Source organism: Anser anser (genome assembly GCF_964211835.1).
Source record: "Anser anser genome assembly, chromosome: 15".
In the NCBI taxonomy this organism is placed as follows: domain Eukaryota; kingdom Metazoa; phylum Chordata; class Aves; order Anseriformes; family Anatidae; genus Anser; species Anser anser.
Genome location: NC_139736.1, coordinates 18,311,556 through 18,326,933, shown reverse-complemented (window position 1 = coordinate 18,326,933; position 15,378 = coordinate 18,311,556).

Genomic DNA, 15,378 nt, shown 5'->3' with positions numbered 1-15,378 from the left:
GGACTCACCGGGGTGCATCACCAGTGGTGCCAGTGCACTCTCTGGAGTCACTGCAGTGCATCCCCAGTGGTGCCAGTGCACTCTCAGGAGTCATTGCAGTGCATCCCCAGAGGTGCCAGTGCACTCTCTGGACTCACTGCACTGCATCCCCAGTGGTGCCAGTGCACTCTCTGGACTCACCGCACTGCATCCGGAGTGGTGCCAGTGCACTCTCTGGATTCACTGGGGTGCATCCACAGTGTTTCCAGTGCACTCTCCGGACTCACTACAGCGCATACCCAGTGGTGCCAGTGCACTCTCTGGACTCATTGCAGTGCATCCCCAGTGGTACCAGTGCACTCTCTGGAGTCACTGCAGTGCGTCCGCAGTGGTGCCAGTGCACTCTCTGGACTCACCGGGGTGCATCGGCAGTGCTGCCAGTGCACTCTCTAGAGTCACTGCAGTGCATCCCCAGTGGTGCCAGTGCACTCTCTGGACTCACTGCAGTATATCCCCAGTGGTGCCAGTGCACTCTCAGGAGTCACTGCAGTGCATCCCCAGAGGTGCCAGTGCACTCTCTGGACTCACTGCACTGCATCCCCAGTGGTGCCAATGCACTCCCTGGACTCACCGCACTGCATCCCGAGTGGTGCCAGTGCACTCTCTGGAGTCACTGGGGTGCATCCACAGTGTTTCCAGTGCACTCTCCGGACTCACTGCAGTGCATCCCCAGTGGTGCCAGTGCACTGTCTGGACTCACTGCAGTGCATTCCCAGTGGTGTCAGTGCACTCTCTGGACTCACTACAGCGCATACCCAGTGGTGCCTGTGCACTCTCTGGACTCATTGCAGTGCATCCCCAGCGGTACCAGTGCACTCTCTGGAGTCACTGCAGTGCGTCCGCAGTGGTGCCAGTGCACTCTCTGGACTCACCGGGGTGCATCGGCAGTGCTGCCAGTGCACTCTCTGGAGTCACTGCAGTGCATCCCCAGTGGTTCCAGTGCGCTCTCTGGACTCACTGTACTGCATCCCCAGTGGTGCCAGTGCACTCTCTGGACTCACTGCACTGCATCCCCAGTGGTGCCAGTGCACTCTCTGGACTCACTGGGGTGCATCCCCAGTGGTGCCAGTGCACTCTCTGGACTCACTGCAGTGCATCCCCAGTGGTGCCAGTGCACTCTCTGGACTCACTGCAGTGCATCCCCAGTGGTGCCAGTGCACTCTCTGGACTCACCGCACTGCATCCCCAGTCTTGCCAGTGCACTCTCTGGATTCACTGGGCTGCATCCATGGTGTTGCAGTGCACTCTCTGGACTCACTGCAGTGCATCCCCAGTGGTGCCAGTGCACTCTCTGGACTCACTGCACTGCATCCCCAGTGGTGCCTGTGCACTCTCTGGACTCACTGCACTGCATCCCCAGTGGTGCCAGTGCACTCTCTGGACTCACTGCACTGCATCCCCAGTGGTGCCAGTGCACTCTCTGGACTCACCGGGGTGCATCACCTGTGGTGCCAGTGCGCTCTCTGGACTCACTGCAGTGCATCCCCAGTGGTGCCAGGGCACTCTCAGGAGTCACTGCAGTGCATCCCCAGAGGTGCCAGTGCACTCCTTGGACTCACTGCAGTGCATCTCCAGTAGTGCCAGTGCACTCTCTGGACTCACTGCAGTGCATTCCCAGTGGTGCCAGTGCACTCTCTGGACTCACTGCAGTGCATCCCCAGTGGTGCCAGTGCACTCTCTGGAGTCACCGGATTGCATCCCCAGTGGTGCCAGTGCACTCTCTGGACTCACTGCACTGCATTCCCAGTGGTGCCAGTGCACTCTCTGGACTCACTGCAGTATATCCCCTGTGGTGCCAGTGCACTCTCTGGACTCACTGCAGTGCATCCCCACTGGTGCCAGTGCACTCTCTGGACTCACTGCACTGCATCCCCAGTGGTGCCAGTGCACTCTCTGGACTCACATCAGTGCATCCCGAGTGGTGCCAGTGCACTCTCTGGACTTACTGCAGTGCATCCCCAGTGGTGCCATTGCACTCTCTGGACTTACCGGGGTGCATCCCCAGTGGTGCCAGTGCACTCTCTGGACTCACTGCAGTGCATCCCCAGTGGTGCCAGTGCACTCTCAGGAGTCACTGCAGTGCATCCCCAGTGGTGCCAGTGCACTCTCTGGACTCACCGCACTGCATCCCCAGTGGTGCCAGTGCACTCTCTGGATTCACTGGGGTGCATCCACAGTGTTGCCAGTGCACTCTCTGGACTCACTGCAGTGCATCCCCAGTGGTGCCAGTGCACTCTCTGGACTCACTGCAGGGAATTCCCAGAGGTGCCAGTGCACTCTCTGGAGTCACTGCAGTGCGTTCCCAGTGGTGCCAGTGCACTCTCTGAACTCACTGCAGTGCATTCCCAGTGGTGCCAATGCACTCTCTGGAGTCAATGCAGTGCATCCCCAGTAGTGCCAGTGCTCTCTCTGGACTCACCGGGGTGCATCCCCAGTGGTGCCAGTGCACTCTCTGGACTCACAAGGGTGCAAACCCAGTGGTGCCAGTGCACTCTCTGGACTCACTGCACTGCATCCCCAGTGGTGCCAGTGCACTCTCTGGACTCACTGCAGTGCATCCCCAGTGGTGCCAGTGCACTCTCTGGAATCACTGCAGTGCATCCCCAGTGGTACCAGTGCACTCTCTGGAGTCACTGCAGTGCATCCGCAGTGGTGCCAGTGCACTCTCTGGACTCACGGCACTGCATCCCCAGTGGTGCCAGTGCACCCTCTGGAGTCACTGCACTGCATCCCCAGTGGTGCCAGTGCACTCTCTGAAGTCAAGGCAGTGCATCCCCAGTAGTAGCAGGGCACTCTCAGGAGTCACTGCAGTGCATCCCCAGAGGTGCCAGTGCACTCCTTGGACTCACTGCAGTGCATTCCCAGTGGTGCCAGTGCACTCTCTGGACTCACTGCACTGCATCCCTAGTGCTGCTAGTGCACTCTCTTTACTCACTGCAGGGCATCCCCAGAGGTGCCAGTGCACTCTCTGGACTCACCGGGGTGCATCCCCAGTGGTGCCAGTGCACTCTCTGCACTCACTGCACTGCATTCCCAGTGGTGCCAGTGCACTCTCTGGACTCACTGCAGTGCATCCCCAGTGGTGCCAGTGCACTCTCTGGACTCACTGCACTGCATCCCCAGCGTTGCCAGGGCACTCTCCGGACTCACTGCAGTGCATCCCCAGCGGTGCCAGTGCACTCTCTGGACTCACTGCACTGCATCCCCAGTGGTGCCAGTGCACTCTTTGAACTCACTGCAGTGCATTCCCAGTGGTGCCAGTGCACTCTCTGGACTCACTGCACTGCATCCCCAGTGGTGCCAGTGCACTCTCTAGACTCACTGCACTGCATCCCCAGTGGTGCCAGTGCACTCTCTGGAGTCACCGGGTTGCATCCCCAGTGGTGCCAGTGCACTCTCTGGACTCACTGCAGTGCATCCCCAGTGGTGCCAGTGCACTCTCAGGAGTCACCGGGTTGCATCCCCAGTGGTGCCAGTGCACTGTCTGGACTCACCGGCGTGCATCCCCAGTGGTGCCAGTGCACTCTCTGGACTCACTGCAGTGCATCCCCAGTGGTGCCAGTGCACTCTCTGGAGTCACCGGGATGCATCCCCAGTGGTGCCAGTGCACTCTCTGGACTCACTGCACTGCATCCCCAGTGGTGCCAGTGCACTTTCTGGAGTCACTGAACTGCATCCCCAGTGGTGCCAGTGCACTCTCTGGACTCACTGCAGTGCATCCCCAGTGGTGCCAGTGCACTCTCTGGACTCACCACGGTGCATCCCCAGTGGTGCCAGTGCACTCTCTGGACTCACTGCACTGCATTCCCAGTGGTGCCAGTGCACTCTCTGGACTCACCGGTGTGCATCCCCAGTGGTGCCAGTGCACTCTCTGGGCTCACTGCAGTATATCCCCAGTGGTGCCAGTGCACTCTCTGGACTCACTGCACTGCATCCCCAGTGGTGCCTGTGCACTCTCTGGACTCACTGCACTGCATCCCCAGTGGTGCCAGTGCACTCTCTGGACTCACTGCACTGCATCCCCAGTGGTGCCAGTGCACTCTCTGGACTCACCGGGGTGCATCACCTGTGGTGCCAGTGCGCTCTCTGGACTCACTGCAGTGCATCCCCAGTGGTGCCAGGGCACTCTCAGGAGTCACTGCAGTGCATCCCCAGAGGTGCCAGTGCACTCCTTGGACTCACTGCAGTGCATCTCCAGTAGTGCCAGTGCACTCTCTGGACTCACTGCAGTGCATTCCCAGTGGTGCCAGTGCACTCTCTGGACTCACTGCAGTGCATCCCTAGTGCTGCTAGTGCACTCTCTTTACTCACTGGAGGGCATCCCCAGAGGTGCCAGTGCACTCTCTGGAGTCACTGCAGTGCATTCCCAGTGGTGCCAGTGCACTCTCTGGACTCACTGCACTGCATCCCCAGTGGTGCCAGTGCACTCTCTGGAGTCAATGCAGTGCATCCCCAGTAGTGCCAGTGCACTCTCTGGACTCACCGGGGTGCATCCCCAGTGGTGCCAGTGCACTCTCTGCACTCACTGCACTGCATTCCCAGTGGTGCCAGTGCACTCTCTGGACTCACTGCACTGCATCCCCAGTGGTGCCAGTGCACTCTCTGGACTCACTGCTCTGCATCCCCAGCGGTGCCAGGGCACTCTCTGCATTCACTGCAGTGCATTCCCAGTGGTGCCAGTGCGCTCTCTGGACTCACTGCAGGGCATCCCCAGTGGTGCCAGTGCACTCTCTGGACTCACTGCAGTGCAACACCAGTGGTGCCAGTGCACTCTCTGGAGTCACTGCAGTGCATCCCCAGTGGTGCCAGTGCACTCTCTGGACTCACTGCAGTGCATCCCCAGTGGTGCCAGTGCACTCTCTGGAGTCACCGGGTTGCATCCCCAGTGGTGCCAGTGCACTCTCTGGACTCCTATACTGCATCCCCAGTGGTGCCAGTGCACTCTCTGGACTCACTGCACTGCATCCCCAGTGGTGCCAGTGCACTCTCTGGACTCACTGCGGTGCATCCCCAGTGGTGCCAGTGCACTCTCTAGACTCACTGCAGTGCATCCCCAGTGGTGCCAGTGCACTCTCTGGAGTCACCGGGTTGCATCCCCAGTGGTGCCAGTGCACTCTCTGGACTCACTGCAGTGCATCACCAGTGGTGCCAGTGCACTCTCTGGACTCACTGCAGTATATCCCCAGTGGTGCCAGTGCACTCTCTGGACTCACTGCACTGCATCCCCAGTGGTGCCTGTGCACTCTCTGGACTCACTGCACTGCATCCCCAGTGGTGCCAGTGCACTCTCTGGACTCACTTCAGTGCATCCCGAGTGGTGCCAGTGCACTCTCTGGACTTACTGCAGTGCATCCACAGTGGTGCCAGTGCACTCTCTGGACTCACCGGGGTGCATCACCAGTGGTGCCAGTGCACTCTCTGGAGTCACTGCAGTGCATCCCCAGTGGTGCCAGTGCACTCTCAGGAGTCATTGCAGTGCATCCCCAGAGGTGCCAGTGCACTCTCTGGACTCACTGCACTGCATCCCCAGTGGTGCCAGTGCACTCTCTGGACTCACCGCACTGCATCCGGAGTGGTGCCAGTGCACTCTCTGGATTCACTGGGGTGCATCCACAGTGTTTCCAGTGCACTCTCCGGACTCACTACAGCGCATACCCAGTGGTGCCAGTGCACTCTCTGGACTCATTGCAGTGCATCCCCAGTGGTACCAGTGCACTCTCTGGAGTCACTGCAGTGCGTCCGCAGTGGTGCCAGTGCACTCTCTGGACTCACCGGGGTGCATCGGCAGTGCTGCCAGTGCACTCTCTAGAGTCACTGCAGTGCATCCCCAGTGGTGCCAGTGCACTCTCTGGACTCACTGCAGTATATCCCCAGTGGTGCCAGTGCACTCTCAGGAGTCACTGCAGTGCATCCCCAGAGGTGCCAGTGCACTCTCTGGACTCACTGCACTGCATCCCCAGTGGTGCCAATGCACTCCCTGGACTCACCGCACTGCATCCCGAGTGGTGCCAGTGCACTCTCTGGAGTCACTGGGGTGCATCCACAGTGTTTCCAGTGCACTCTCCGGACTCACTGCAGTGCATCCCCAGTGGTGCCAGTGCACTGTCTGGACTCACTGCAGTGCATTCCCAGTGGTGTCAGTGCACTCTCTGGACTCACTACAGCGCATACCCAGTGGTGCCTGTGCACTCTCTGGACTCATTGCAGTGCATCCCCAGCGGTACCAGTGCACTCTCTGGAGTCACTGCAGTGCGTCCGCAGTGGTGCCAGTGCACTCTCTGGACTCACCGGGGTGCATCGGCAGTGCTGCCAGTGCACTCTCTGGAGTCACTGCAGTGCATCCCCAGTGGTTCCAGTGCGCTCTCTGGACTCACTGTACTGCATCCCCAGTGGTGCCAGTGCACTCTCTGGACTCACTGCACTGCATCCCCAGTGTTGCCAGTGCACTCTCTGGACTCACTGGGGTGCATCCCCAGTGGTGCCAGTGCACTCTCTGGACTCACTGCAGTGCATCCCCAGTGGTGCCAGTGCACTCTCTGGACTCACTGCAGTGCATCCCCAGTGGTGCCAGTGCACTCTCTGGACTCACCGCACTGCATCCCCAGTCTTGCCAGTGCACTCTCTGGATTCACTGGGCTGCATCCATGGTGTTGCAGTGCACTCTCTGGACTCACTGCAGTGCATCCCCAGTGGTGCCAGTGCACTCTCTGGACTCACTGCACTGCATCCCCAGTGGTGCCTGTGCACTCTCTGGACTCACTGCAGTGCATCCCCAGTGGTGCCAGTGCACTCTCTGGACTCACTGCACTGCATCCCCAGTGGTGCCAGTGCACTCTCTGGACTCACCGGGGTGCATCACCTGTGGTGCCAGTGCGCTCTCTGGACTCACTGCAGTGCATCCCCAGTGGTGCCAGGGCACTCTCAGGAGTCACTGCAGTGCATCCCCAGAGGTGCCAGTGCACTCCTTGGACTCACTGCAGTGCATCTCCAGTAGTGCCAGTGCACTCTCTGGACTCACTGCAGTGCATTCCCAGTGGTGCCAGTGCACTCTCTGGACTCACTGCAGTGCATCCCTAGTGCTGCTAGTGCACTCTCTTTACTCACTGGAGGGCATCCCCAGAGGTGCCAGTGCACTCTCTGGAGTCACTGCAGTGCATTCCCAGTGGTGCCAGTGCACTCTCTGGACTCACTGCACTGCATCCCCAGTGGTGCCAGTGCACTCTCTGGAGTCAATGCAGTGCATCCCCAGTAGTGCCAGTGCACTCTCTGGACTCACCGGGGTGCATCCCCAGTGGTGCCAGTGCACTCTCTGCACTCACTGCACTGCATTCCCAGTGGTGCCAGTGCACTCTCTGGACTCACTGCACTGCATCCCCAGTGGTGCCAGTGCACTCTCTGGACTCACTGCTCTGCATCCCCAGCGGTGCCAGTGCACTCTCTGGACTCACTGCAGTGCATCCCCAGTGGTGCCAGTGAACTCTCTAGAGTAACTGCAGTGCATTCCCAGTGGTGCCAGTGCACTCTCTGGACTCACCGGGGTGCATCCCCACTGGTGCCAGTGCACTCTCTGGACTCACTGCAGTGCATCCCCACTGGTGCCAGTGCACTCTCTGGACTCACTGCAGTGCATCCCCAGTGGTGCCAGTGCACTCTCTGGAGTCACCGGGGTGCATCCCCAGTGGTGCCAGTGCACTCTCTGGACTCACTGCAGTGCATCACCAGTGGTGCCAGTGCACTCTCTGGACTCACCGGGGTGCATCCCCAGTGGTGCCAGTGCACTCTCTGGACTCACTGCACTGCATTCCCAGTGGTGCCAGTGCACTCTCTGGACTCACCGGGGTGCATCCCCAGTGGTGCCAGTGCACTCTCTGGACTCACTGCAGTATATCCCCAGTGGTGCCAGTGCACTCTCTGGACTCACTGCACTGCATCCCCAGTGGTGCCTGTGCACTCTCTGGACTCACTGCAGTGCATCCCCAGTGGTGCCAGTGCACCATCTGGACTCACTTCAGTGCATCCCGAGTGGTGCCAGTGCACTCTCTGGACTCACTGCACTGCATCCCCAGTGGTGCCAGTGCACTCTCTGGACTCACCGGTGTGCATCACCAGTGGTGCCAGTGCACTCTCTGGAGTCACTGCAGTGCATCCCCAGTGGTGCCAGAGCACTCTCAGGAGTCACTGCAGTGCATCCCCAGAGGTGCCAGTGCACTCTCTGGACTCACTGCAGTGCATCTCCAGTAGTGCCAGTGCACTCTCTGGACTCACTGCAGTGCATTCCCAGTGGTGCCAGTGCACTCTCTGGACTCAATGCAGTGCATCCCTAGTGCTGCTAGTGCACTCTCTTTACTCACTGCAGGGCATCCCCAGTGGTGCCAGTGCACTCTCTGGAGTCACTGCAGTGCATTCCCAGTGGTGCCAGTGCACTCTCTGGACTCACTGCAGTATATCCCCAGTGGTGCCAGTGCACTCTCTGGAGTCAATGCAGTGCATCCCCAGTAGTGCCAGTACACTCTCTGGACTCACCGGGGTGCATCCCCAGTGGTGCCAGTGCACTCTCTGCACTCACTGCACTGCATTCCCAGTGGTGCCAGTGCACTCTCTGGACTCACTGCAGTGCATCCCCAGTGGTGCCAGTGCACTCTCTGGACTCACTGCACTGCATCCCCAGCGTTGCCAGGGCACTCTCTGGACTCACTGCAGTGCATCCCCGGTGGTGCCAGGGCACTCTCTGGACTCACTGCACTGCATCCCCAGTGGTGCCAGTGCACTCTCTGGACTCACTGCAGTGCATCCCCAGTGGTGTCAGTGTGCTCTCTGGACTCACTGCAGGGCATCCCCAGTGGTGCCAGTGCACTCTCTGGACTCACTGCAGTGCATCCCCAGTGGTGCCAGTGCACTCTCTGGAGTCACCGGGTTGCATCCCCAGTGGTGCCAGTGCACTCTCTGGACTCACTGCAGTGCATTCCCAGTGGTGCCAGTGCACTCTCTGGACTCACCGGGGTGCATCCCCAGTGGTGCCAGTGCACTCTCTGGACTCACTGCAGTGCATCCCCAGTGGTGCCAGTGCACTCTCTGGACTCACTGCAGTGCATCCCCAGTGGTGCCAGTGCACTCTCTGGAGTCACCGGGTTGCATCCCCAGTGGTGCCAGTGCACTCTCTGGACTCACTGCAGTGCATTCCCAGTGGTGCCAGTGCACTCTCTGGACTCACTGCAGTATATACCCAGTGGTGCCAGTGCACTCTCTGGACTCACTGCAGTGCATCCCCAGTGGTGCCAGTGCACTCTCTGGACTCACTGCACTGCATCCCCAGTGGTGCCAGTGCACTCTCTGGACTCACATCAGTGCATCCCGAGTGGTGCCAGTGCACTCTCTGGACTTACTGCAGTGCATCCCCAGTGGTGCCAGTGCACTCTCTGGACTCACCGGGGTGCATCCCCAGTGGTGCCAGTGCACTCTCTGGAGTCACTGCAGTGCATCCCCAGTGGTGCCAGTGCACTCTCTGGACTCACTGCAGTGCATCCCCAGTGGTGCCAGTGCACTCTCTGGACTCACCGCACTGCATCCCCAGTGGTGCCAGTGCACTCTCTGGATTCACTGGGGTGCATCCACAGTGTTGCCAGTGCACTCTCTGGACTCACTGCAGTGCATCCCCAGTTGTGCCAGTGCACTCTCTGGACTCACTGCAGTGCATCCCCAGTGGTGCCAGTGCACTCTCTGGACTCACCGGGGTGCTTCCCCAGTGGTGCCAGTGCACTCTCTGGACTCACTGCAGTGCATCCCCAGTGGTACCAGTGCACTCTCTGAACTCACTGCAGTGCATCCCCAGTGGTGCCAGTGCACTGTCTGGACTCACTGCAGTGCATTCCCAGTGGTGCCAGTGCACTCTCTGGACTCACTACAGCGCATCCCCAGTGGTGCCAGTGCACTCTCTGGACTCACTGCAGTGCATCCCCAGTGCTGCCAGTTCACTCTCTGGACTCACCGGGGTGCATCCCCAGTGGTGCCAGTGCACTCTCTGGACTCATTGCAGTGCATCCCCAGAGGTACCAGTGCACTCTCTGGAGTCACTGCAGTGCATCCGCAGTGGTGCCAGTGCACTCTCTGGACTCACCGGGGTGCATCCCCAGTGGTGCCAGTGCACTCTCTGGACTCACTGCACTGCATCCCCAGTGCTGCCAGTGCACTCTCTGGACTCACCGGGGTGCATCCCCAGTGGTGCCAGTGCACTCTCTGGACTCACCAGGGTGCATCTCCAGAGGTACCAGTGCACTCTCTGGACTCACTGCAGTGCATCCCAAGTGCTGCCAGTGCACTCTCTGGACTCACCGGGGTGCATCCCCACTGGTGCCAGTGCACTCTCTGGACTCACCGGGGTGCATCCCCAGTGGTGCCAGTGAACTCTCTGGACTCATTGCAGTGCATCCCCAGTGGTACCAGTGCACTCTCTGGAGTCACTGCAGTGCATCCGCAGTGGTGCCAGTGCACTCTCTGGACTCACCGGGGTGCATCCGCAGTGGTGCCAGTGCACTCTCTGGAGTCACCAGGGTGCATCCCCTGTGCTGCCAGTGCACTCTCTGGACTCACCGGGATGCATCCCCAGTGGTGCCAGTGCACTCTCTGGACTCAATGCACTGCATCCCCAGTGGTGCCAGTGCACTCTCTGGACTCACTGCAGTGCATCCCCAGTGGTGCCAGTGCACTCTGTGGACTCACTGCACTGCATCCCCAGTGGTGCCAGTACACTCTCTGGACTCACCGGGGTGCATCCCCAGTGGTGCCAGCGCACTCTCTGGACTCACTGCAATGCATCCCCAGTGGTGCCAGTGCACTCTCTGGACTCACCGGGGTGCATCCCCAGTGGTGCCAGTGCACTCTCTGGACTCACTGCAGTGCATCCCCAGTGTTGCCAGTGCACTCTCTGGACTCACTGCACTGCATCCCCAGTGGTGCCAGTGCACTCTCTGGACTCACCGCACTGCATCCCCAGTCTTGCCAGTGCACTCTCTGGATTCACTGGGCTGCATCCATGGTGTTGCCAGTGCACTCTCTGGACTCACTGCAGTGCATCCCCAGTGGTGCCAGTGCACTCTCTGGACTCATTGCAGTGCATCCCTAGTGGTGCCAGTGCACTCTCTGGAGTCACAGCAGTGCATCCCCAGTGGTGCCAGTGCACTCTCTGGACTCACCGGGGTGCATCCCCAGTGGTGCCAGTGCACTCTCTGGACTCACTGAAGTGCATCCCCAGAGGTGCCAGTGCACTCTCTGGAGTCACCAGGGTGCATCCCCTGTGCTGCCAGTGCACTCTCTGGACTCACCGGGATGCATCCCCAGTGGTGCCAGTGCACTCTCTGGACTCACTGCACTGCATCCCCAGTGGTGCCAGTACACTCTCTGGACTCACCGGGGTGCATCCCCAGTGGTGCCAGTGCACTCTCTGGACTCACTGCAGTGCATCCCCAGTGGTGTCAGTGCACTCTCTAGACTCACTGCACTGCATCCCCAGTGGTGCAAGTGCACTCTCTGGACTCACCGGGATGCATCCCCAGTGGTGCCAGTGCACTCTCTGGACTCACTACACTGCATCCCCAGTGGTGCCAGTGCACTCTCTGGACTCACTGCAGTGCATCCCCAGTGGTGCCTGTGCACTCTCTGGACTCACTGCACTGCATCCCCAGTGGTGCCAGTACACTCTCTGGACTCACCGGGGTGCATCCCCAGTGGTGCCAGTGCACTCTCTGGACTCACTGCACTGCATCCCCAGTGGTGCCAGTGCACTCTCTGGACTCACCGGGGTGCATCCCCAGTGGTGCCAGTGCACTCTCTGGATTCACTGGGGTGCATCCACAGTGTTGCCAGTGCACTCTCTGGACTCACTGCAGTGCATCCCCAGTGGTGCCAGTGCAGTCTCTGGACTCACTGCGGTGCATCCCCAGTGGTGCCAGTGCACTCTCTGGACTCACTGCAGTGCATCCCCAGTGTTGGCAGTGCACTCTCTGGACTCACTGCAGTGCATCCCCAGTGGTGCCAGTGCACTCTCTGGACTCACCGCACTGCATCCCCAGTCTTGCCAGTGCACTCTCTGGATTCACTGGGCTGCATCCATGGTGTTGCCAGTGCACTCTCTGGACTCACTGCAGTGCATCCCCAGTGGTGCCAGTGCACTCTCTGGACTCATTGCAGTGCATCCCCAGTGGTGCCAGTGCACTCTCTGGAGTCACTGCAGTGGATCCCCAGTGGTGCCAGTGCACTCTCTGGACTCACTGCAGTGCATCCCCAGTGGTGCCAGTGCACTCTCTGGACTCACTGCAGTGCATCCCCAGTGGTGCCAGTGCACTCTCTGGACTCACTGCACTGCATCCCCAGTGGTGCCTGTGCACTCTCTGGACTCACTGCACTGCATCCCCAGTGGTGCCAGTGCACTCTCTAGACTCACTTCAGTGCATCCCCAGTGGTGCCAGTGCACTCTCTGGACTCACTGCACTGCATCCCCAGTGGTGCCTGTGCACTCTCTGGACTCACTGCACTGCATCCCCAGTGGTGCCAGTGCACTCTCTGGACCCACTTCAGTGCATCCCCAGTGGTGCCAGTGCACTCTCTGGACTCACTGCACTGCATCCCCACTGGTGCCAGTGCACTCTCTGGACTCACCGGGGTGCATCCACAGTGTTGCCAGTGCACTCTCTGGACTCACTGCAGTGCATCCCCAATAGTGCCAGTGCACTCTATGGACTCACTGCACTGCATCCCCAGTGGTGCCAGTGCACTCTCTGGACTCACTGCAGTGCATCACCAGGGTTGCCAGTGCGCTCCATGGACTCACTGCAGGGCATTCCCAGTGGTGCCAGTGCACTCTCTGGACTCACCGGGGTGCATCCCCAGTGGTACCAGTGCACTCTCTGGAGTCACTGCAGTGCATCCCCAGTGGTGCCAGTGCACTCTCTGGACTCACTGCAGTGCATCCCCAGTGGTGCCAGTGCACTCTCTGGACTCACTGCAGTGCATCCCCAGTGGTGCCAGTGCACTCTCTGGACTCACCGGGGTGCATCACCACTGGTGCCAGTGCACTCTCTGGACTCACTGCAGTGCATCCCCAGTGGTGCCAGTGCACTCTCTGGACTCACTCCAGTGCATCCCCAGTGGTGCCAGTGCACTCTCTGGAGTCACCGGGATGCATCCCTAGTGGTACCAGTGCACTCTCTGGACTCACTGCAGTGCATCCCCAGTGGTGCCAGTGCACTCTCTGGAGTCACTGCAGTGCATCCCCAGTGGTGCCAGTGCACTCTCTGGAGTCACTGCAGTGCATCCCCAGTGTTGCCAGTGCACTCTCTGGACTCACTGCAGTGCATTCCCAGTGGTGCCAGTGCACTCTCTGGACTCACCGGGATGCATCCCCAGTGGTGCCAGTGCACTCTCTGGACTCACTGCAGTGCATCCCCAGTAGTGCCAGTGCACTCTCTGGACTCACTGCACTGCATCTCCAGTGGTGCCAGTGCACTCTCTGGACTCACTGCAGTGCATCCCCAGTGGTGCTAGTGCACTCTCTGGACTCACTGCAGGGAATTCCCAGAGGTGCCAGTGCACTCTCTGGAGTCACTGCAGTGCGTTCCCAGTGGTGCCAGTGCACTCTCTGAACTCACAGCAGTGCATTCCCAGTGGTGCCAATGCACTCTCTGGAGTCAATGCAGTGCATCCCCAGTAGTGCCAGTGCTCTCTCTGGACTCACCGGGGTGCATCCCCAGTGGTGCCAGTGCACTCTCTGGAGTCACCGGGGTGCATCCCCAGTGGTGCCAGTGGACTCTCTGGATTCACCGGGGTGCATCCCCAGTGGTGCCAGTGTACTCTCTGGACTCACTGCAGTGCATCACCAGGGTTGCCAGTGCGCTCCATGGACTCACTGCAGGGCATTCCCAGTGGTGCCAGTGCACTCTCTGGACTCACTGCAGTGCATCCCCAGTGGTACCAGTGCACTCTCTGGAGTCACTGCAGTGCATCCCCAGTGGTGCCAGTGCACTCTCTGGACTCACTGCAGGGCATCCCCAGTGGTGCCAGTGCACTCTCTGGAGTCACTGCAGTGCATCCCCAGTGGTGCCAGTGCACTCTCTGGACTCACCGGGGTGCATCACCACTGGTGCCAGTGCACTCTCTGGACTCACTGCAGTGCATCCCCAGTGGTGCCAGTGCACTCTCTGGACTCACTCCAGTGCATCCCCAGTGGTGCCAGTGCACTCTCTGGAGTCACCGGGATGCATCCCTAGTGGTACCAGTGCACTCTCTGGACTCACTGCAGTGCATCCCCAGTGGTGCCAGTGCACTCTCTGGAGTCACTGCACTGCATCCCCAGTGGTGCCAGTGCACTCTCTGGAGTCACCGAGTTGCATCCCCAGTGGTGCCAGTGCACTCTCTGGACTCACTGCAGTGCATTCCCAGTGGTGCCAGTGCACTCTCTGGACTCACCGGGATGCATCCCCAGTGGTGCCAGTGCACTCTCTGGACTCACTGCAGTGCATCCCCAGTAGTGCCAGTGCACTCTCTGGACTCACTGCACTGCATCTCCAGTGGTGCCAGTGCACTCTCTGGACTCACTGCAGTGCATCCCCAGTGGTGCTAGTGCACTCTCTGGACTCACTGCAGGGAATTCCCAGAGGTGCCAGTGCACTCTCTGGAGTCACTGCAGTGCGTTCCCAGTGGTGCCAGTGCACTCTCTGAACTCACAGCAGTGCATTCCCAGTGGTGCCAATGCACTCTCTGGAGTCAATGCAGTGCATCCCCAGTAGTGCCAGTGCTCTCTCTGGACTCACCGGGGTGCATCCCCAGTGGTGCCAGTGCACTCTCTGGACTCACAAGGGTGCAAACCCAGTGGTGCCAGTGCACTCTCTGGACTCACTGCACTGCATCCCCAGTGGTGCCAGTGCACTCTCTGGACTCACTGCAGGGAATTCCCAGAGGTGCCAGTGCACTCTCTGGAGTCACTGCAGTGCATTCCCAGTGGTGCCAGTGCACTCTCTGGACTCACTGCACTTCATCCCCAGTGGTGCCAATGCACTCTCTGGAGTCAATGCAGTGCATCCCCAGTAGTGCCAGTGCTCTCTCTGGTCTCTCCGGGGTGCATCCCCAGTGGTGCCAGTGCACTCTCTGGAGTCACTGCAGTGCATCCCCAGTGGTGCCAGTGCACTCTCTGGAGTCACTGCAGTGCATCCCCAGTGGTGCCAGTGCACTCTCTGGACTCACTGCAGTGCATTCGCAGTGGTGCCAGTGCACTCTCTGGACTCACTGCACTGCATCCCCAGTGGTGCCAGTGCACTCTCTGGAGTCAATGCAGTGCATCCTCAGTGGTGC